The sequence below is a fragment of the Phragmites australis genome, chromosome 2, assembly GCF_958298935.1.
Source record: "Phragmites australis chromosome 2, lpPhrAust1.1, whole genome shotgun sequence".
Taxonomy (NCBI): domain Eukaryota; kingdom Viridiplantae; phylum Streptophyta; class Magnoliopsida; order Poales; family Poaceae; genus Phragmites; species Phragmites australis.
Genome location: NC_084922.1, coordinates 3,088,696 through 3,112,415, shown reverse-complemented (window position 1 = coordinate 3,112,415; position 23,720 = coordinate 3,088,696). Strand labels below are relative to the sequence as shown.

Genomic DNA, 23,720 nt, shown 5'->3' with positions numbered 1-23,720 from the left:
CGAACCTAAGTAAGAGCTAACAGTTAAATATGTTGTTACTGTCACTTGAATGAGTCTGATTAGCTAGGCTGTGCAGTGCTTTCGGGGCAGCTCTGCTTAGTGATTCCAAATAAATTACTGCCTCATCAGAAAAAACTAAATTACTGCATGGATATGAAAAAATAACTAAATTACTCCTAAATAAACGAAAGCCGGTACACTGTTCATGCATCGACACCCGAGATCGACCGTTCTATTAATTCTCATAAAACATTAAATAGATGTATGGTTTGTGGAAGGATGGCCGGTAGTCGTTGGTGATGATGACACAATGTTATGGGCATGGACAGCATGCCCTGAGGGAAGGGGCAGTAGCATACCTCCCCTTCTATATTTTCTTAAAAAAAACTCAAATTCATGTTTTCTTATACCATTTATTAAAAAAAAAAGACGAATTTATGTGTTATTTGTACCATTATTTTTATGACTAGCTTCTTTAAAACAACACTACTGTTCCTACCATCATTTGATGTGTATTCCTTTTGTTGGTTTGTATTAGCTTTCTCTTGATCACTCTGCTTTGTCAAAGCCAACCTCTTTCTCGTTAGCAAGAGGTCTTTTACTACTCTAGTATACTCTATGCGATCATAAATATATATCTTTTGGATAAAATATGACCTTCAATACATAGCTTTAACTACTATTTTTTATTAAAGTCAAAGCCAACCTCTTTCTCGTTAGCAAGAGGTCTTTTACTACTCTAGTATACTCTATGCGGTCATAAATATATATCTTTTGGATAAAATATGATCTTCAATACATAGCTTTAACTACTATTTTTTATTAAAATAAATTTATTAAATTTGTGATTTTATGAAAGCATTGTTTAAGACATATCTTCGCATATGATTTTAATATTTTCAAATTAAATATTTTAAAAACTATTGTTAATCAAAATTTTAAAGTTTGATCAAACTTTTTTAAAATGATATGTATTTATAATCGGATAGAGTATTTGTTATATAGATCTTTTCCATGTAATTATTTGCTCACATGTCTATCTCCACTTTCTGTAAATTAAAGGAGAATGATGCTTGTGAAGAGTCTCAGTATCAGTTGGAAAGTTTCAAAGTTCACGTATGCAAGATGAATGGCACCGACTGCTGAAGGACTACCTCTGTCGTGCCCATTTACACCGTTTCTTCTCCGGAACCAACTTTTATTTCCAAGTAGTTTATCTTGCGTCGAAATTGCAGGGCATCCTACATTACTCATTATTCGAAATTACAGAGTTAATTTTACATCGCAGCAACATGAAACAGTTATATATAAATCAAAAATCAACCAGCAGAATATCTATCCTACCAGTGCATCGCTTGATATATATGATTGAGGCATTGAGCTGACTACTTAAAAAAACATATTAGTACCGGTTAAAAAATAGCGTTATTGTCAGTATTTTAACTGGTACTCTTTACTCCGTATTGATAATGAACTACTATCAGTGCCGGTTGGGCATCAGACACTATTGCTATTCTAGAAAATAAAAAAGAAAATAGGCCGAGCTGTAGCACCGTAGCAGCGGCTGAGCGCACCAGCGGTGGCAGTAGTCGGCCTGCACAAACACGGTAGCAGAAAGGCCGCCGCCACTGCCGCCTGCGCCGCCGCTGTTTGTCGCGCCTGATGGAGTGCCCCCGAGCTGGCTCCAAGGGAAGCCTTTGCGACGATGGCGACAGCGACAGCACACTGTATCGGCTCTGCCCTCGACCGTAGCAACGATGGTTGCGAAGTACCCGACTGTAGATGGCCTCATAGAAGACATAGACCACGACGAGCGATCACGGCTCAGCCATGCTGAGGTAGTGTGCGCAGTAGATCTGGCTGATCCGGGAGGCCACCTCATCGATCTCCCACCGTCGGAACACCGCACCCCCCCCCCCCCCCCGCGCGGTGACGAGCTTATGGCATCGCTCCTGCTGCAGCCACCACAGCCACGTGTACGCCTTGAAGGCCTTCCAGCTATGGTGGTCCCTACCGCCGTAGAGCGGCAAGTCCCGTGTGCACAAACTCCACGTTGGTTTGGTCGTCAGCCATGCAAGGCTATGTGTACTTATGTTACCTTATCCGGGGTTTCAAACTTTAGAACCCTAATTATTTGGTGGTCTTTTACAAATATTTTCGAACCACGATCTCTACTAATATTCAAGCATGCATCATATGCACACTTTTCCACCATTTGGTTATTTATACAATCTATTCTTGATTCATTTAGATAGCGTTACGCTGACGGTCCAAGCAAGTGAAGACGACGCCAATCTACCAGAGTTCTGTGAGTGTTGCGCCGGGAGTATCAACAACCGCCAAAGCAGCAAGACAAGCATCTAAGCATACTGAATCTACTACTTTGGATCTCGTATTGTATAACTTGATAAATTATACTTTATGTATGTTTGTATGAGTAGTGGATCCATTGTTGGGTTTAGATGGGTAGACCCTATGTTGATTTGCATTACCTCTACCTTGAGTTGTTGATGATCAATATCCTTATAACCTTGATAACATTGTTGATGTCTAACCTAAGAGTTATTCAAAATGTTTAGCAAATGCATAGGTCCTCGGTAGAAGTCGAGCAATGGTTCAACTGTTGTTCGTGAGCTTAGGGTTTACTTATTGTTTACAAACACAGTGACAATGACGTGGGTTGTATGAGATCAATGTGAGGATGAGGTGAGATGTGGGTAGTGCTATGGGTAGGTTAGGAGATAAGCTTAGATGCTATAGACCGTTTGCATCGTTTAAGCACCATCCGTCAGTGCCGTTGGTTTTAGCACTTCCCGTACAACCACATATTCGGATAATGAACGAATGAGTTGAGTATCATACACCATGCTGACGTTTGCCTTACGGCCCTATGACGCATAAGAAAATAAAGGAGAAGCAAGGTGGTGGGGAGCCAAAGGTGCCCGAGACACGCTCGCGGTAACCCCGGTGCCATAGGGGTATGTGCAAGTGGATAGTTTTGGGTATGAGAAATGTTGTCTCGGGGGCCAAAAGGATGGACCAATTCGTGTGGGTACAGTTGTACCCCCTACAGGGTGTAAAATCAATTCAAATTGTCATGCTCTCGGTCATGAGCATGCTTCTGTCCATCCTCATCGGTCGTAGAGTCACAAATGTGGGATGGTGTGGTATGGTATGTTGGGTTATGATTGAGATGGTTCTATTTACATATATGCTTATTATGGTTCCAGTTACATATGTTCTTATGGTGATTATGGGATAGAATGGTACATGTGGTTATGTATAGATGCTTGCATATGTATGTCAAGTTGCATTTTGCTTATGAAAGTTACTTAACCATGTGGTCGATTTCTTGCTAATACCTCAATGCATTCTCCTTAGAGTCAGGTTATTTATATATACCCATTATAAATTAAGTCTTGCGAGTACCTTCGTACTCACGCTACTATTTCAGGTTCTACCAGTGAGGAGGAGCTTGTGTTTGTCTACTTCAGGCCCGCTGATGTAGGTGGAGGAAATGAGTAGTGCAAACTACTCGTGGGATGAGGCTTTTGTGTGGAGCCTAAGGGCATATGGCTTCACCTAGCTTTTGTTGGTTCATAGATGTTAATCTTCTGCTGTGTAGTTTCTAGTTTTGATTAGGAGGTGAACTATTGTTTATCCTCCTAACTTTTTTTTGTTGTAAAATATGTAAATGGTTAAATGTTTTAGAACTTGTAAAATAATTTAATTACTCGCTATTTCTTAAACTTTGTTGTGATGTTATATGTTGGAAAAGCATGTGCTCCGATCTTAGGTACAAAACACATGTCGGGACTACCGGGATGGTATTCTAGTTAATTATTGTGGTCGTGATTAAGCAAATAATTGTTTTTATGATTAATTAGAATACTATTTGGTTGGTTCCTCACAGCGTGGCATCAGAGCTTTGATTAATGAAGTAGCCTAAAATACTTAAGACGTGGGTTAGTAAAGGGTGTCAACATCACTAAGCAACTTACTAAAGTTTCTTTTTACCTCTTCATACTAATATGTATAAACTTGCTATATTATGCCCCTAAATATAACGAACGGTTGTTTGCGACATTGAGTGTTTATTTCCACATGGCAATGTTTTTATGGATCTTGTTGCATCGATGAAAGGGGTAAGGAACACATCTCTATGGCGATTAATATCGATGGCTCAACCAGTGTGAGGTAGGGGCCTAGTGTGTCCTGTATGACGACAGTACGTGTAACACCCTGATTTTCAATTTTTGCAAATTCCTAAAATTTTCTATAATTTAATTAAAATTTAAACAAATAAAGTAGGTTAAAACCTATTTTCTTTATTGAATCCAATTTGGCATAGGTTATATTAGTTTATATGCATTCATGCTGGAATTAGCCATTTAGGGTTCCTTTGGTTTTGTTTGATTTGTTTTGTGGCTTTAGTTTGAGTTTGATTTGCTTTCGTTTGATTTTCAAAATGTTTATAAAAAAAGAAATAAAAAGAGAAACCTAAAATCCTACAAGGGCCTCTCCCCCTCACCCCCTCGACCCAATCGGTCTAGCCTGAGCCGGCCTATTCCCTTCACCCCGCCGAGAACTCGAGACCTAGTCGCCGAAACTGAGCTCGCCGCTGCCAGAGCCACTGCCTCCATCTATCTCGCCGCGCGTCATTCTTGAGCCATCCACCCTCGGTTGAGCCGCCTTGAAGAACTGTTGACCCTTTCCAAAGCTTGTGTCATCGCTGATTTGGATCCCCGGCAATCGGAACAGCCCCACCGACGTGATCCTGAGCTCCCTTGCCATCTCCGTTGCCGTTGACCATCCTTCAGTGTCGCACCACTCTCGATAAGCCTTAAAACAGATTCCCCATGAGCTTATAATTGTGTTCCACTACTCACTGTCACTATCGATGAGCAGGAGTGCCGTCCAGCATGGTTTTCGACCATGCACCGTTGTGTCTTGCTCGTCGCCGCCCTCTGCACCCGTGATGTTTCCCCTCCGGCCACCCAAACCCCTCTGAGCCGTCGGATCTAAAGTTCGTGGCCGAATTAGATCCATTAGGTACCCCTTCATCCACCAGTAGGAAGTTGCCATGTGTCAACATAAGCACAGTCAGCACAGCCACGTCAGCCGCCACCTCATTGCCATGTCAGCAAGTTTGCCGACGTGTCCTGTCTGTCATCACCTACGTGTGTCAGCCCAGTCAGCCTCTACGCAATAAAAGATGTTTTCAGTATAAAAACAATTCCAAATAATCCTGATAATTGGTAATTTGAAAAAGAAACCCCTGAACTTTTCTATTTTTACATAAAACCCTTATCTTTTTACAATTTAGTCCCTAAAAGTTCCATAATTATAAATAGGTCCCTTTATTTTTACAAAAAGGTCCCTAAAACTTTCTGTTTAATTCATAATAAGTCCTTTTATTTTTCAAAATAAATCATAATTGTCACATCCCAAAAATGCTAATTATGGGACTAAGCATGTATAATCATCATGGCGGTATGTTTTATACGATTAGTTATTATTTTAGATATTTCAGGAGTGAAAATGGTATCATAAGAAATAAGAAGACCCTAAATACCTTGGAGAAAAGAAGAAAAGAAAGAAAAAAAGAAAAGAGGCAAAAATTAGAACAAAATTCAGCAAAAACTCTTCTCGCGGTTTGACCCGGCTCAACCGTGGTCTGACCACCAGGTGGACAGCCACATAGGCTTGCCATGTGGACTTCCCGCAGTTTGACTGACCCTTCCCACGATCTGACCACCAGCGCTCAGAGGCTCTCTTAAATGGTCGATCACCTCTCCCACTCCTCTTACTCATTTGCCTCTCTCCCTCTCATTCACTCTCTCAATCTCTCACTCCAACAAATCCTAGAGAGAGAGCTCCAAATCGACATGTCGACGGCAAGATATCAAAGGTGGGGACTCCCACGAGCTTCCCAGAGGACTTCCCTGAACTTTTTCCCCCTTTCCTCCCCGTCGGAGGGGTTTCCTCGCCATTTCTACCTCTTGAAGTTCATTCACCCTCTAGGAGTCTAATCGGTGGATCAAAGGTTCCCCAGAGGATTCCAATCCAATATAAAGTTCCTCTACACCAAGGTAAATATCCCCCTATCATTTTCTCGTCATTTACTAGCCCTAGGCGATCGCCTTTTTTATTTTCACCGCGAAACCATAGTGAGTACTAGGTCTATATCTCATTTTTGGGGTTTTACGTGTTCAAATTGTTTATGTTGTCCAAATAATCATAGAATATGTTCTCTTAGTTCTATGGAGTACTTCAGTACCCTTTGTTGACAAAGGTTTGACCGCCAATAGGGCCAGTCTGACCACTAGTAGGTTGGTTCAAAATATTTGAATTTAGGAGTCAGACCGCTGTTAGGGGATCTGACCATTGGTCGGTGGTTTGACCGTCACCATGCCTTTAGTCTGACCACCAGGGCCCTAAACTCTCTGCACGCTCGTGGTCTGACCGCCAGTTGCACATTGGTCTGACCGCCAGCTCTTCAAGGCTTTGTGCACTTAGGTTATCTTATTCGGAGTTTCAAACTTCGGAACCCTAATCATTTGGTAGTCTTTTTGTAAAAAATTTTGAAACACGATGCTCTAGTATTATCCAAGCATGCATCATTTACAAAAAATTTTATCGTTCATTTGTTTATGCCATGAGTTCTTGATTCATTTAGAGAGCGTTGCAACGACGGTCCAAGCGAGCTTTTGTTGGTTCATAGATGTTAATCTTCCACTGCATAGTTTCTAGTTTTAGTTAAAAGGTGAACTGTCTTTATCCTCTTAGCTTTCTTTTACAGTAAATTGTGTAAATGGTTAAATTCTTCAAAGCTTGTAATATAATTTAATTATTGCTCGCTCTTTCTTAAGCTTTGCTATGATGTTATATGTTAGAAAGGCATGTGTTTCGATCTTAGGCACAAAACAGTCGGGACGTTTGGTCCTGATGATTAATTGGAATACTATTTGGCGATTCCTCATACTATTAGTCGAAGCCGGACGTTTGGTCAAGCCAAAATTAGAATAGATCAAATTTTCAGGTCCAAATGGACTATCAGTGCTAGTTGTGATTCGAACCGGCACTGATATGAACTATCAGTGTTGATTTTTAACGGCTCCATCACTATTCAGGTGCGGGAGGTTAAAAACTGCCAGTGATACATTTTCAATGGTGATTTTTGTACAATCGATATTGATAAGCTGCTACTTATAATATATTATGTTGTAGTGTGTCCATGGATCGAATTAACTCCTGCTTATGAATAGATCATCGATGGATATGGAGAAGAGACGAGCATAGCAAGTCAGCGACCAGTAGCCAGTAGGCATGCATGGGCGCGTGTGAAAATGAACATTCTTGATAAGAAATACATACACAAGGGCCAGAAAGGAAAGGTTTATGGCGCGATGGAGCAGTAGATGAAGAGTTACAGCACGCTGCCGCCTTCAACTTCTCACCGGCCAACCACCCTTCCGGCCGTCGCCTCCTCAGCAGCTTCGGCAGGCTCATGTCATTTCTTCTACAGCTGTTTCACCCGGGTCCAGGTCAAGCTCTGTGACTCGAATGTCTTCACTGCTAGTTGACCCAGCAGTTTCTCAGTATATAGGTGTTTACATGGACCATGAGAAATTACATAAGTGGCACATGAAGATTATCTTGAAAATACTATTGTAATTAACACTGTGATCTCATTACATTCTAAACTTACATCAGAAAATGATGGTCAAATGTTACGTTGAAAGTGTCATTGTTAGAGCATCTCCATCCGGCCCCTTTTCTCACTCCTTATCCTATTTTTTAGGAAAAACAGTGTAAAAACCTCTCCAACCGGCCCCCTTTCTCACCCCTCATCTTTGAGGGACCCCTAAAATTGCATCTTCGAACCTCATCCGTACGAAGTGTCTACCGAGCCCCTATCCATCAACGACCGAGCTTCCCGCGCCGCCATGGACATCTCCTCCGCCGTCCACGCCAGGTACGCCTTCGCCCCCCTCCCATGTCCCACCGCTTGGCACGCCGACGCCTCCTCCGCTTGCCCACACCGACGCCTCCTCCGTTTTGGCCCACACAGCCGCCTCCTCCGCGTGCCCCACGCCGCCGGACCCCTTGGCCGCCCGCGCCGCTGGCCCCCTTCGCTGCTCTCGCCGCTGGCCCCCTGGCTACGCCGCCGGACCCGTTGGCCGCCCGCGCCGCTGGCCCCCTGCCTGCGCCGCCGGACCCCTTGGCCGCCCGCGCCGCTGGCCCCCTTCGCCGCCCGCGCTGTCGGGCCCCTTGGCAGCCCGCGCCGCTGGCCCCCTGCCCGCGCCGCTAGCCTAGCACCTCCGGTGCCCCCGCCCAGCAGATGAGCGAGAGAGGGACTCGGAGAGGGAGGGAGTCCGGCACAGAAGGAGTTCGGCTGGAGAGAGGGAGGGAGTCCGGACGGGGAGTGGGAGAGAGGAGGAGGGAGGCGACTGGGAGAGTGAGGCGACGGGGAGAGATTTGGAGGCCGGCTGCAGAGAGCTTTGGAGGCCTGCTGTAGAGAGAAATGGAGTGGGCCGGCTGTAGAGAGAAATGGAGAGGAGATAGAATCATTTTAATATTATAAATTTTACAATGGTAGAAATTGATTATCTGTATATTTTGCAATGCTAGAAATTGATTATATGTATACAATTTGTGTTATGCAGGTGTAGGTTACAACAATGGATAGTTTTTTGGATTTGATGAGTGATCGAAACATTGAAGACAATGGACCGTATTGGGATGATAGTCAATTTGCAAGCCCACTTGAGGAGCAACAAACGCCACATGTAGAAGCTGGTGCATCCCAAAAAGCAAAAAAGGCCAGATCAAAAAAATTCAGTGTAAAAGAAGACAACATGTTGGTGTCGGCATGGCTAGAAGTTAGTTTGGATGCTATACAAGGGAATGAACAATCACGTGCTACGTATTGGCAAAGAATTACTGATTATTTTCATGAGCACAAGGACTTTGCATCTGATCGTAATTCTAATTCTCTACAGCATCGTTGGTCTGTCATACTAGAAGGTGTTAACCGGTTTTGTGGATGTTATGTTCAGATTCAAAACAGGAGGCAAAGCGGGGTGACAGAACAAGATAAGGTATAATGTTCTCTTCTTTATTTGATTGTTATTTCATATTGTGGTGCAAGTCTAATAAGGTGTACTTACATGTGTAGGTAATGCATGCATGTGAATTGTATAAGTCAAAAGATCCGACTATATTGGTACAACTACATACACTACACCCCTCCATATTTTTCCCACAGGTGCTCGACTAGATCATCACGAAGCTGTGAGTGAGTTTCCCTGTTAGTAATGGCTAGATGAGTTCGAAGAAACGCTTGCAGTTCAGCCGTAGGATGATGGAAAGCTGTCACAACTTCTCCCATCCCATCGAAATGGTGGTCACCTTCTGCATCTCACTCATCTTCAACGATCATATTATGCATGATGATACAAGCTGTCATGATTTGTCCTAGTGTGTCTTGATCCCAAAATCTTGCTGGCCCACGAACAATGGCAAAACGAGATTGCAGAACTCCAAATGCTCGTTCCACCTCCTTCCTCACCGCTGCTTGTACTTTCGTAAAATATTTCCTCTTATTCCCTTGTGGAGATGGTATTGACTTAACAAATGTGGCCCATTGAGGATATATACCATCTGCAAGGTAATACCCCATTGTATAATTATGACCATTAATGGTGTAGTTCACTTCTGGAGCGTGCCCTTCAGCTAGATTTGCAAATAGGTGAGAACGATGCAGAACATTAATATCATTGTGAGATCCTGGTAAACCAAAGAAGGCATGTCAAATCCAAAGATCATGTGAAGCAACGGCTTCTAGAATAATGGTGGGCTCGTGCACATGACCGGTAAATTGACCTTGCCATGCTGCAGGGCAATTCTTCCACTTCCAATGCATGCAATCTATGCTCCCAAGCATACCGGAAAAACCCTTTTGCTCTCCAATTGCAAGTAATCTAGCTGTATCATTATCATTTGGAGATCTCAGGTACTCATCACCGAAGATTTCAACAATAGCTTTCACAAACCTTTTAAGACTCTCTACAGCAGTACTTTCTGCAAACCGAATATAATCATCAGTAGCATCTGCTGCTACTCCATAAGTTAGCATCCTAAATGCTGCGGTTATCTTCTGCAAAGGAGATAACCCAAGACGTCTGATTCTATCTCTTTTCTACACAAAATAATCATCATGTTGTTCTACAGCTTGCAGTATGCGAAGAAATAGAGAACGAGACATTTTAAACCTGAAGAAAGTAATAAGAATCAGCCGAACCCAAGAGGATGCATAAAAATGACGAACAAACAAAAACAAATCATTTACAAACCTGCGACGAAAGAAAGTTGGACCGTAGGTAGGAGCATCTGAAAAGTAGTCTTCGTATAGCTTCCAATGCCCGGCTTCTCTGTTGCGGTTGATATACTGACGTCCAAGCACAGAACCCCCAGGTCGTGCAGCATTCAAAAGCGCATATTGAGTGTGTGCTTGGTGTAGTGTAGCAAGAATGAGTTCGTCGTCGTCATCCTCCGACGACGATGATGAATCTACCAGAAAACGATGACTTATTTTGATCAGAGAGGGAACTACAAGGGAGTGGGACTTGTGAATGGCAACAGGGGACTGGCCAGGTTTATATAGAGTTGGAAGTAGCCGTTAGAAAAAACTAGCCGTTTGAAAAAAGTAGCCGTTGTAAAAATATAGCCGTTGGACAAAAGAGTAGCCGTTGGGAAAAAATAGCCGTTGGAAAAAATAGCCGTTGAAAAAAACCGTTGAAAAAAAGTAGTCGTTGCAAAAAATAGCCGTTGGAAAAAAAACCGTTAGAAATATAGCTGTTAGAATTAATTTGGTAGTTAAAGGATAGTATTAAAATATGGATGAGTGAAATATATGGGGTCAGATTTAGGAGATCGGTTGGAGCGTACAGAGAAATAGAAGGTCAGTCTGGATAGAAAGAATCCCTATATAAAAATATAAGGAGTCAATTTTAAAGGGTCGGATAGAGATGTTGTTAGTTTGTTACAATACTTGGGTGTAGTACCAGGAAAACATGTTCTCGCGTGGGGTATCTGACTATAGTACTCCCAGGAACGCGTCCCGGTGGTTGGCGTTTCTGCTGTACTCGCCCGCCCTCGCCGGCTGGTGGCAGCAGTGAATGAGGCTAGCTACTCGTAGCAAACGTACGTACGCCGCATTGGAGAGCCAGCAGGCAAAGGATCGAGGATGTAGATTCAGAGCGATAGCATATGACCCCGCTGCTCGACAGGCGATGTTGCCTGGCATTGCTGGGAGGGAGGGAGGACCGGCCGGAAGAGATCGAGCGCATCGTCCATTCACTTCTGTTTCTTTTCCTGCTCAAATAACAGAACGGTTCCTGCCTAGTGGCCCTGCAGGACGTCTCGCTTGCACAAGGACATGAGATCCTATGTATTTACTTGCCACAGCTCCAAATTAACGCGCTGCCAGTACGCAGTCCTTCACCGCTACACGCTGCTAGGAAGCAATGGCTAGGCAGCTTGACGAGCAGTTTGGCAGAGCCATAAAAATTTGTGAGCTGAAATCACATTCATCGAGGATATTTATATGAGCTATCTTATTTTTATTTTTAATTATAAATAGAGAATTAAATCATTTTATTTCAGCATATGAACTCCATATATAATATAAAGCTCAGAGCTAGAACTCTATCAAGTCTCTAAAAATTCTTGAATCTAGGTATCCGCATCCCTAACAATTTATAAAGCTAGAGCTAAGGTACATTGAGATGTTTGAATAAGCTATTTTGTTTCTATTTTAGACTAAAAATATATATTTAAATCACTCATATTAGAATATAAACTCTATATTAAAATATAAGGCGGAGCTAGGATCTAAAGGCGGCCAGGGCCTTAGTATAACTGTATAAGCATTGTCGTATCGATTCAGACTTTCAGGTGGAGCTAGGATCTAAAGGCGGCCAGCCTTAGTATAAACTGTATAAGCATTGATCTCGCACTACTTTCTTGCTGCGCAACTACCGGCTACCGCACTACTCGTGGTCTCTCAAAAAGGGAGCCTTTTGCAGCATTTTTCTTTGTTGAAGAAATTCTATTACAGTTTTTTAGATATATGTTGGTATTTTATTTTATATATATCGAGATATGGAAGTTTATTGTTAAAACACAGCCGGGAGAGGATAGTGGTGGAGAGAGAAAGAGGCAGCAATGGAGGAGGCAGGCGGAATCGTATTGCTCGCCGGCCGACCGAGTTCGCCAAGCCGTGGAGAAGAAGTCGTTAATCTGGTACATCATGTCGTCGTCGCCTAATCTCCCGCTCAAGTTAAACACCTTTGCTAAGTCACAGACGCACGCCTCTCGCTCACGCACAGACTGAGCCCACGTGACCCTTACAGAGCCACTCGAGCCCAAAGAGTTCACGCTTGGCCTTTTAGCCAGTGAGCTCCTTCGTTGTCACAGTTCTTCCTGTTGAATGTTGTCGCTGCTCCTTGTCGGACCGAAACAATGGTGCTGATATCCACCAGACTTGAGTTCCTGCTTGTCCCCAAGCAGGTGAACGAGGGAAGGCTTGGCGCAGCGATTCGGTGTCTTCCCAAGATATATGACATCTCATGTGTCATCCTTGACTATTTCACCAACACTTGTGAGATTGATTTGTCACCTTCGACGGAGCAAGCGACGATTCAAGATAGTTTCAGGAAATTGAAACTCAACAGACTGGTCAGGCAATTGAGAATTTACCTATAGATTTCCAATAGCCTTCTTGAGTTGAGAAACGTGAAAAACCAGGTGAATAGATGTGCGTGGAGGCAATTCTAGGGTGTAAGACCTTTCTAATCTTTTCCAAAATGCAGCAAGGGCCAAAACAAACCTTGAATAACAGTTTCTAAGAAGAGCGATTTGCCAATGAAGATTGGACATATGGTTGGATTTTGAGAAAAAAAATGTATCATCGACCTCAAATGAGCGTTCTGATCGGTTCTTGTCGGCTTGTCGCTTCATTCTTTCTTGAGTTAAATGTTGTTGAATGATTGCCTGAATCAATTTTCTCTCCAAAGGCCACTCATCAACATCAGAAAATGTACTGATACTAGTATGATCCAGACCAATGTGCATTGGTTGATGCCCATATAAAGCTTCAAATGGAGAGTGCTTAATGGCCGAATGATAGTTTGTATCATACCAAAATTCAAAAAGAGGGAGCCACTTACTCCATTGTTCAGGACAGGCATGAACCAAGCATCTCAAAAATGTCTCTAGCATTGATGCACTCTCTTGGTTTAACCATCATATTGAGGGTGGTATGTTGAACTCATCCTTAATTGAACATTAGCTAGTTTGAATAATGCTTGCCATAATTTGCTTGTGAAGATAGGGTCTCTGTCATATATAATAGAGAGAGAAAGTCCATGTAGTTTGTATATATGATCCAGGAAGATGTGTGCTACTTGTGCAGCAACGAAAGGGTGGGATAAGGGTATGAAGTGACCATACTTAGAGAACTTATCAATGATCAACATAATATAGTTTGCAACACTTGATTTGGGTAACCTCCCAATAAAGTCCATTGAAATTATTTGCCAACATCCTTGTGGAATAGGTAATGGTTCCAAGAGACCAGGAGAACGAGCTCTATCAAGTTTGGCCTGCTATCAAATAAGGCAAGATTGCACAAAGGGATGAGTAGTAGACTTCATACCCTTCCAAGCAAATAATTGTTTTATTCTTCTATAAGTGACTGGAAAGCCTGAATGGCCACCTAAGGTAGAAGAGTGGATAACAGGCAGATGCAGCTGCAATGTTGGGCTGTCACCTATCCATATTCTATTCTTGTATCTGAGAACTCCGTCTCGGAGTTTAAAATTGAGGAAAAGAATGAGGATCCACTATTACAGCCGATAGAATGAGCAAAGTTTTCAAATCCTTCTGATATCCCTCTCTCACTTATTCCAACCAAACTAGGCTACTAGATGATATAACCATTAACTATGCAGAAAGGTTAGGATGCCTAGACAAAGCTCAGTCACTCTATTTTCATAACCTTTCTTGTAAACTATCTTATATATCAACCCAGTTAATTTAGTTAACACTTTATATTGCCAATTAGTGTGTAGCCTTTGATCAAATAGGTGAGTGAGGCTTTTCATGTCACTGTAGATTACAAATTTGACCGATCAAAACTTGTCTAGCCAGTGCACCTCCCATAACCGGACGGATATGGTGTTGCACCCTGTCCCATAACAGGGAGCCACTCGTTGTTGGGCGGCGGCATGCACCCGGGGGGAGAGACGGCGGTCTCGGGGTCTCAACGACAGGGTGGAGCTATCTTATGCCTCCCTGTAAGGGGGAGGTGTGCAGTAGGTCTACTTGCCCCCTTCGGGTTCCCACCTAGCCCAACCCTCCTGCTCTTTAGTAGCCACCTGGCTCTGGATCATGCCACAGAGGTCACATTGGCGTAGAGAGTCACGTAGGTCGGATGGTTGGCTGTCCTGACATGGCGATGGTCCACGAGTACCCCTGTGGTTGAGGGAGCATGGGACTTATTCCATCGCGAGCCCTAAAATGACCCTTGGCAATCGTGACCCTCACCGACCTTTGCGATGGGCGCGGTGCATGTTGACGCTATCTGGCATTAGGCGGTCTCGACCAGGAGAGCAAGATCACGCAACCACGATGTCACAAGCGAGCACTCTGGTATAAGTACCAGTGGGTGGCTAAGGAGCATTCGTAGGGTCTGTAGGTTCTGCGCTGGTGTCATGGTCTCGTAGTCAAGACGCTAGGCGCAGAGCGGTGATAAGTCTCGAGGGGGGAGCCCCCGGCCCTTGGGCAGCGCAATGGCCTAGGTGATGACTCCACCGTAGACTACGCCCTGTGTAGGGGCTCCTCGGGACGGCGCTGGAGATGCGGAGGCGGTCTCAAAGCACATGCCTGTCCGACGTAGGACTGGTTTTCCTCTAGGTGTATAGTCGGGGGTTCGCCATCGGTGCTTGGGACATGAGGGCTTCCAGCGCCCCCTGCTTCATGGTCCGTCATACAGACCTCGTGTTAGGTCTCAGAGCTCCCGAACTCCATCTTGGTGTCCCATGCCTGGAGCACATCGGGTTCATCCAGGTGGTACCCCATGACGAATACCTTGCAGCGACCGAGATCCTCAGAATGGGACTCAGCAGTTGTTGTGGATCTAGCCATGAGTAATCTGATCAAGCTTTTCAAACTTGATAAAATTACGAGAACATGTCCCCTATCTGGCGCGCCAAATATTGAGGGTTAACAATGATTTCGGGGTATGGTGGATAGCGGGTGCGTGAACAAAATTTTAAGAATCGATGTGTGCACATACGATGAACTCAGTGACACAGGGAGTTATACAGGTTTAGGCCTCCCGGAGGATAATAGCTCTACGTCATGTGTATTGTGTTATGAAGGATCTCAATTGGTTATAGAGGTAGTTCTAGCTGGCTGCCAGACTTGATCTTCGTTTCTTATGAACGGGTCCTCACCTATTTATATGGTAGGGATGAGGAGAACTTACGTGTATGTTCAAACAGAAGACATTACTCATCCTAATATTTAACCCAAGTCATCATTACGGAGAACCGTCCCCGACTACTTGCTTGATCGGCCTGCTGACAACGTCCCGTCCGTCGTGCGATGCCGTGTTGACTTGCAAAAGTCCCACTATATAAAATTTAATGCTACGAGACGAAATAAGGCCTCTCTGTGCCATTCATGACTTCATCCACTAGAGTTGATGTCTGAGGGGAAAAAAAATACTTGAATAGATGTTAATAAATACGATTAGACAGGTTATGTCAGATCCGACCTTGCGACCAATAAAACCGGTCACGAGTTTATGTGATAAAACAGAAAGACTAGTTGTATATATCTTATATTGATCGTGAGAATTGTACCCTAATCATGTGACTGATCAATTTTTAAAAAACATATATCTCTAATCGTTATATCCTTCGCAGTACCTGTTTACCAAAGTACTATTTTACTCGATACAACGACACAGACCCTACTAACCATTGCTTAGTACAAGCAAACGTTCGTTCTTTGCACTCTCTCGACTCTCGTGTCGTCGACCAAACATTTGGCATACAGCTGAGCGAGTCTGCTACCAATTCAACACCGGTATAGTATCCTGCGTATATGCTGGGAGGCAATGGCCGCCGCGCTACGGGCACCTCCACCAGTGCACCGAAAACGAGATGTGGCCCAAGCTTGTTTATTCTGTCAACGTGTTGGTGAAATGGCAACGTTACTCACGGGTTGACTGGCCTCAAAGTTCGCTCCTCGTCGTCCGCTCCAAGAAAGCCCTGCAGCATCTACCGAGTCCTAGATCAGGAGCACAGCTACACATAACGCGTTGCTCGCAGGGGGCCAAATAGGAGGTCCGGCCCAGCACGGCACCAGCCTATTTGGGTATGGTATGGTTAAACCCGTTAACTAAACGGCTTTTGCCACACCGGTTAACCGGTCGTTGGTCTAGCTCAGGTACGGTCCACTTAAAATCGGTAACGTGGTATCAGCTCGCGGCATGGTAAGCCTGAAAGTATTAGATTTTTTTTCGTCAGAAGATAAGTATATTATCATTGTACCATATATCATATATAATATTAAATCTAAATAAATTATATAAAATATTAAAAAATAGAAAAATTTAAATATGCCATAATATGTCAGGCTGATGTGTCGTGGCTCCTACCTAGACATAGCTCAAGACAGCATGATGTGTTGGCCTAGCCCGTTAACTGTTGTGCCTGAGTTGGACCAAAATAGTCGTGCCTAGTGCTAGCCTATTTTATCCGGCCCACTTGACCACCTTTACTCGCACTTCGATAACCGGCCAGTGTGCAGCATTAGGCCTGATAACTGAATTATTTCAGTTTGCATATTGTAGGTTATGATTATAATCTGCAAGCTAAAACAAACAGTTAGATTGTATAATCCAGCTTTTAATAATTCAACATTTAGATTGTAATAATCAAATAATGTGTCTTTTCCTAGCTTATGTAAATTTTACAATCTACTTTTATAATTTAACTTTTTATACTTTACGATTTATAAACTGTTTTTTATAATCTTTCGCCCAAACAACCAGTACCTTACCCTCACTGGCTTAGTTGAGTGGAGTAGTTTAGGGGCGTAATTAAACAACGGTACGGTGTCATCATGAACTCTCGTGATGATTGGCTGGGTGGCTAATCAGGGATGTGGGATGCCACATGGGAGGTGGTCTTATCCATAACCCATGATCGGGAGTAACTAAATCTAGCTAGGAGCACCCTTACCTTCTTTCTGGGCGGCACTGCTCAACTAGCTTGGCACCGGAGTTTAATTATCTACTTCCTTAAGCTAAGTTTCCGGTCACTAGCAGAGCAGGTGGCGTGTCATTTTAGAGGATTTAATTCCTAGCACAACGGGTTGGTGATGAAGGCTATGGAACTTGAATTGACACTTTCTAATAATGTAGTAGCAGCTGAGCAGCTACCAACGGAGTCGAAATTTGCGGGAAAGAAGGATTTTATTGATTTATAATATCGTTATAAATAAAAGGTTTGATAAAATCTGGAATATTGTCTAAAAACAGGACACACTCTTTACAACTCATGACTAGATGAGTAAGTTCATGAGCAACTTTGTTACTAGACCTCGATATTTTCTTAACATCCAAGTTCACAAGAGCATGAGACTTACTTCGTGCTTCAGCAATAATATGAGCCACCAGCGACCGATTCGGCAAGAGAGAGCGGAGCTTGGCCACCACATTTGAGCAGTCTGATTCAAGGATGATTGGCGCGTTGAACCATTGGGCAGCCAAGCGAATGCCTTCATGACATGCAATCACCTCTGCTTCTTCGGTGTCCTTGCAATTGAAAAGCACACGCCAAAACATTAGTTTCGGTTGGCCCTCCGAATCACGAATGATCACTCCAATCTCGGCAGCTCCTGAAACCGGCAAGAAAGCACCATCGACATTGATTTGTAAGTGCGCAACCAAAGGAGGAGACCAGGACCCCTCAGACACACAAGGTGATCTAGCACTGTCACTCATAGTCTGTACCGATTTAAACATCTGCAATTTACCTTTGCATTCACTGAAACTTTGCATTGTCGGTGAACAGGGCCTCCAAGAATTTTGTTAGAAAAGCAATTGACCCATCAATTGCTTTTCTTGCCTGCCATAAGCACTCCATTCCGAGTAGTCCAGGCCCTCAAACAAACCATGAAGAGATTTTACGGTATTCTTTTGGATATTTATGGATCAACATCAACATCCATTCATGAGACATGCTGTTCAGATCTGTCTCTAATGGCAGAAGCCAATGTATGTGCACTACTTCTCTCAGGGCCTTTGCATGTGGGCATTCGATTACAGCATGGAATTCATCTTCAATTAGGAAGCCACAGATCGTGCAATCTTGTAAAGGTTCCAAGTGTTGTCTGTGCTTGTTTTGCCTTGTTGGTAAACCATTGTTGATTAACTTCCAAATAAACAGACGTACCTTTGGAGAGACTTTAGACTGCCCAACTGACTTCTTCCTAACTCCATTTGGGTAAGAACTGGTAGTCGGAAGATCTATCATATATTCCTTAACAAGGGCCAATTTGTATGCACTGCGAACAAAGAATAAACCAGATTTCTCAAAATGCCATGCAAAAACATCAAGTTGACTGACTTCAGGAAGTTTGATCTTTAGTATTTCAGAAACATCATAAGCATAGAAATACCTTCTCAAAGTAGCTTCATCCCAACTGTTTGTCCTTAAGTCGATGAGGTGTTGAACCTGCTGTAGTCTGCATCTCACTATCCCCAGGATTGTACAATTGCACCGAACAACTGCACTGGCTACTCAACGACGACGACAATGACGCACGTAATCCCCAGGAGTGTAAGCGCCTAGCGGGTATGTGGCTCTCATCCCAGCGTCCTGTGTTGGCCCCTGCCATGTGTGCCCTTGCCCATCATTATTATCATTTTGCCCTATGGCATTGGGGAGCGGGTTGGCTACGCTAGCCTAAAAACAAAAAAAAAATACCACATTCACCCAGAAAAATATGCAAGTAGGAGATCATAGATCGTTACCATTTGACGCGCAATGCAGCAGAACAAGAGTTGGAGTAGGCCGATCCAACGTTGTGCACGTCAAACTCCTCGAGTAGCTTCTCGATCAGATCCGCGACTAGCCCCACGCAGGTGGTCACGCTCTTGTACCGGCTCTGAGTAGGTGGTTGTTCTTCTCGACCAGTTCCTTGAGCAGGTATGTCGCATCCTCGACCAGCTCTAAGTGGTCGCGTCATGTTCCACAACCAACTGAGCAGGTATGTCGACCAGTAGAGTAGGTCCTCGACCAGTTGGATAGAAGCATCGCAATCTTCACATCGAGGAGATCAGCGTCAAAATAGCAACAGCGCATCTACGGTATTTACATGTACTGGGCAGGATCGCTGAGCGCCGATGTGCTAGCACCGCCCATACGGCTAGTGTTTTGAGAGATCGTGTGGAGGGTTGCAGCTATAGTTTTGGAGTGGCTCACCTCCCCACGCCCCACCCCACGCTTCTCCTTATATAGAGCCCGCTAATGGGCCTTAGAACTCTAACACCTCATCAATCACAATTCAATCAAACCTATATACGAATCTAATTCGTATGTTTAGCTCTAACCTATTAAGTCAGTGACATGTTAGGTTCATATACAAATGACTACGACTCGAAAACCCTTTTCAAACCAAAATTAATAGCGGTCCCTAGCAGGACATGTTGACTCCTGAGTATACATAAAGATCATATCAGCTGAACCTTGATATACACATGCACCGAGCCTTTTGCTTCACGATATCAGTCAAGCTCAAGGCGAGATACATGCCACCCTTATGATAGCTCAACCATTCATTTGATCAAGTAGTGGATTTATCATGATTAACTCTTTAATCATATTGGTATGGTCATACAATTTCTCAATCCAACTACCTCGAGGGGTCTAGAGATATATCTCCCGTTATCAAGGGGGGCAAATTCTATCTTGATCGCTTACACACCACGACATGTTTCATGATAAATCCGAAAATTACCTTTATAACTACCTAGTTATGGAATAGCATATAGTAGCCCCAAAATATGTCACTACACCTTATGGGAATCAAAAATGATCTCAGGTCTAGGGATCATATAGTTACACCATTTGAGATAACAACTGATGTCATATCATAAATAATAATCCTAGCATTATCTCAATGTGGCTCTATCCAACAACATATTCTTTAACATAAATGTCCATATTATTGATATAGTATCTTTAGAACTATGATCCGTAAAATGTGATCATCAATCAATACATGTGCTGGTCTTATGGATCACAATGATACATGACCAAAGATCAATTTAGAATAGCATCATGATACAAACAAAAGAGTTCTACGAACAAATTACAAACTTACCAATCCATGTAAATGATAGTCATTCTTGGAATAATATATTATTCAAAATACATAAACATAGTTGTGATACAATCATGTCTATGATTGCCTCTAGGGCATATTGTCTGGGTAAACTCTTGTCCACCTAGGGCACAAGTGGTGTGACCAAGTCCGACCATGACCACTTGGTGAACTGCACAGCTGACCAAATCTGCGGGAGAGCTTGAAGGCTACTGTCGGTGTATTGAATAAGGGGGTCCCCTGTCTGAGGGATTCCGCGTGAGGGAGTGCCAACTAGTAGTAGATATTTTTTTTATAAGACTGTGTCCCTATCACGTGACTAGACCGGGTTCTCATGACTAGCCCTCTGGTCGCAGAGGTAAGCCCTACGATCAGCCTCATTGGTTGCAGGGTAGATATTTCATCTTAATCTATCCAGTTGCATTAAATGCTATCTACTCAAGTGTTTTTCTTTCTCAGGCACCACCTCCAGCGAACAAAGTTTTGACTGGAGCAAATGGGCAGTGTCCCGTCCCATAGCATTAAATGCTATAGGATGGCATTATACAGACAGGCGTGGTGCCGCATGACCGATGGGATGGCCTCGCAGGCGGGCATGCAGCATGGGCAATGGGACAGAGCAGACTGGTCAACCAGTGTAGGGTCTACATACCTACTCTAGCTAGGGGTAGTTGTTTTCATTAGGGTTAGACCAGTCACGCTGTTGCCATATTCTGTTTGTATGTACACCACTCTTGGTATATAAATAGAGGAGGATCGGGCTTGCAAGAGGAGGAGCAACACATCCTTAGACTGTTTCATACTATCCATAAAAGAATATACATGATGTAGGGATGCTATCTTGTGATAGGCCTGAACCTGGATAACCCTAGTATTCTTGAGTTCATACACACACACACATTGAACACATCGATCATGCACCCATCACCTGGTATACTCAGAAGTATTGTCAGGGATTAACTCTCAACAGTCAGTGCTATGAATTAGGGCCCAACGCACCGTCAGCTTCCCCGCTATCCACTAACTAAACGTAGCACATGAACGGCTAACAATAGCTTGGCTTCACACCATTTGCGTCCGTAGATGGTCCACCTGTATGTGCTGCTCTGCCATCATCTTGCGAGTGGTCTCTTTTAACTCTCTTTATATCTCGTTGAACTTTGTCTGCTGGTTCTAAAGACACAACCCTTTGAATCTCGTTACAAGAGACTTGTTGCGGCACCTTGTGTACAGGTTCACACCTAAGTGTCGCATGCATCACCTTCTCTCCACATCAGGTCATACAATGTAGTAGTTTGTGATATTATGCATCATGTCCAACACATATTGAAGACCCTTTGTTATGGTCTGAGATGATACAAACTCATTCCCTATTACCAATGATATGTGTCCTCACCAAAGTGAGGAACCACATCTAACTACCATTGTTCTCATTCTCAACCATTGCAAAGGTGAAAGGAATGATCTTATTATTTGCATCCATTACCATTACTGTCATAAGGGTACTATGATACTTGTTGCTCAGAAATATGGTATCCAAGCATACATCTAGCTTGTAATGTCTTAAACTTCGATGTATTGTCCAAAGGACTGAAATAACCTAATGAAGTATTGATCAGTGGTGCTATATGCCACCCATCCTCTAACTTGATTGGCTCATTCGTTATGACCCATTGAGTCCCTAAATTCGTCATGGCAATCTTTTGCAGTAGCCTCAGAGCATAGTTGTAAGACTCTTTGAATCTTTCAAACAACATCTTCAACATCTTCTACTTTGCTCGCTACGCGATGTGGTAATTGATCAGTATATTCGTCTTAGTTTGCACCTCCCCTATAATCGATTTTGATGACAAACATATGTTTGTGCCAATAAGGGTGAAGAGGAGTTGGGCTATGAACCTCGCATCAATGGTGTGGCTTACATTCCTAACAATATTTTTGCTGCATGTATGTAGGGTGTGTCTTTTTATCACAAAATAGTTCTCATATTTTAGCTTATGTGCTCGTACGAAGTAAGAACAATTCAGGTCTTGATACACCTGACCTCATATTTCGTGGGATTAGATCGGACACACTTGTGGTCCCTTTTTGTCATTATAAAATAGTTGCTAATACAGTGGATGGCCTCATCCCTATTACAAAACCGTTGTCCGACTTGTATGTCGCTATTCTGGTATCCCCAGTTAAATAAGGTGTTATACCCAATGACAACATAATTCAGCAGTCCAACACCATGAAAGTACTAGATCGCCGACACCGAGATCATCGTTTTCAACAACATCTTTATCCCCGTTATCACCTGCTTCATCAGTCATGCATCCTGCATCTACCCCAGAAGGGTCCACTCTACATCCCTCTATACCAAAACTGCCCTCCTCTACATGTAGTCTCTTCTCTTCATACATCACCTACTGACCTGATCCTTCCATGCTAATAACTGCATCACCTTGCACCAGTTGTGCCACTGTGTTTACGTACACCCTTATATCAAAGTTCTCCTCCAATATCTTACGTGGGTACAAAGCCCATATGTTGTTCTTTCTCATCTCGAACAACGTATGAACAACAACCAAGCTATTTGGAACAACTAACCTCATAACATATGATTTTAGACCATCTAGTTCAATAAGTAGCTCAATTGTACTCTCTATATGCTGGCAATTCTAAATTGTTATGAATCACCCGTACAAAATAGCAAGACGTTCTCTATAATAAATATAAATAGCCAACTAATTACATGTAATAAAATAACTACTTAGATGTATAAAATAACTACTTAGATTTATATATGATATATAACTAATTACGCCCATCGATAAATAATAAGTAAATTAACAATACAAATTAAATATAATTATAGTAAGAGAATAATCTAATTACACTGATGAATGAAATTCATGTTATTGAACTAAGTAAATAATCTAATTACACTTACTAATCAAATTCATATAATCAAACTAAACAAATAATTTAAGTACTCTAATTTATCAAATTAATATAATTAAACAAATATAATTAAACTGATTAAACAATCTACTTACTCTAATTACTATTACAAATCTAAGTATTAATTAAATACATAATCTAAATATCTACTATAATTGAAGAGAGTGCTTTCAAAGTGTTCAACTCGCGTTGTTGCTCCTTCTCTCTATGTACTGCTGCTGCTCTTCTTCTCACACTGATGCTCCCTCAACTGAGAACGCTCTCATTTTTTAGCACCGACTAAAAGCACCGAAAGCATGCAGGGA

At 42.9% G+C, this 23,720-nt stretch overlaps 1 pseudogene; it reads right to left on the bottom strand.

Annotated features, from left to right (window-relative positions):
• Positions 1–9,424: 9,424 nt before the first annotated feature.
• Positions 9,425–10,141, bottom strand: LOC133910300 (uncharacterized; annotated as a pseudogene).
• Between the last annotated feature and the right edge of the window lie 13,579 nt (positions 10,142–23,720).